Below are 1,176 nucleotides of genomic sequence, written 5' to 3' on the forward strand. Positions count from 1 at the left end.
GTGTGCTGTCCCCTGTCCAGAGTGTGCTGCCCTGTGTCCAGAGTGTGCTGTCCCCTGTCCAGAGTGTGCTGCCCTGTGTCCAGGCTGTGCTGCCCTGTGTCCAGGGTGTGCTGCCCCGTGTCCAGAGTGTGCTGTCCCCTGTCCAGAGTGTGCTGTCCTGTGTCCAGGCTGTGCTGCCCTGTGTCCAGAGTGTGCTGCCCCCTGTCCAGGCTGTGCTGCCCCGTGTCCAGGGTGTGCTGTCCTGTGTCCAGGCTGTGCTGCCCTGTGTCCAGGGTGTGCTGTGAGGGCAGGATGCCTGCATGGGGGCCACTGGAAAGAGAGGAGATCAGACCAAGGCATGAAGGTGCTCTGGGGGACCATGGCCCTTGAAAATACCTACCTGAGAGCATAGAGCATGGCCTGTGCAGCCCCTGTCACCTGCTTTTGGGCCCAGGATGGGAGGATTGTTGCTCTTAAACCGAGCTAGTTCATGTCTTTATCTTCTTGGATGTGTAAGTGGGACAGGGACCATCTCTCAGTTAATCTTTTTGGTGACCTGCTTGTGAACTGGAGTAAACCTGAGCCCCCCACAGCAGCCACAAGCTCTCCCTGGACAGCCGTGGCTCCTCTCCTGATAGCAGCACAGGAGCCCAGGGCTGGTGTCCTCAGCTCCCTGTTCTGCCAAAGCCTTGAGCTCCAGTGCTGGTCCCTGCTCCCTTGGGATCTGACCAGCAGTTCCCCTCTGTGACATTGGTTGGGTCTTCCCTTTCTGAGGACACAGGCCCGAGGAGGTGCTGGCCTCATCAGAGAGGGCTGGGGAGAGCAGGGAGGGGTGGGAGGCACAGGAAGGGACACAGTGCTCAGGAGAGACTGGGAGTCTGCACCCTCATTCTGACTGAATGCTGAGATGCTCGTGGAAGACAGGGCAGAGTGATAGTTACAGTCTGCACATGGGGTTTTGGTTGTATAATGAATTGTCTGCTAGAAGAAATGGTGGAAGCACCAAGGTTGGAATAATAGGAAGCTCTGCAGGTGAATGAGCAAGGGAGTTACCCAAGTTCTGTTGGTCTGGGTTTCTCTTACCCCAGCTGTGACCTGAGAGGGAATTTTTAGGTATCCCATTGCTTATGCTGTACTTACAGTAATTATATTACTTATGTTATGTTACCTTACGTTATGTTATGTTATGTTATGTTA

The 1,176-nt window shown here is 54.9% G+C and overlaps 1 protein-coding gene across 3 annotated transcripts in view; it reads left to right on the forward strand.

Annotated features, from left to right (window-relative positions):
- AGAP3 (ArfGAP with GTPase domain, ankyrin repeat and PH domain 3) overlaps window positions 1-1,176 on the forward strand; it is a 116,583-nt gene that overhangs the window by 78,217 nt on the left and 37,190 nt on the right. The window lies entirely within an intron of this gene.

Source organism: Parus major, chromosome 2, assembly GCF_001522545.3.
Source record: "Parus major isolate Abel chromosome 2, Parus_major1.1, whole genome shotgun sequence".
In the NCBI taxonomy this organism is placed as follows: domain Eukaryota; kingdom Metazoa; phylum Chordata; class Aves; order Passeriformes; family Paridae; genus Parus; species Parus major.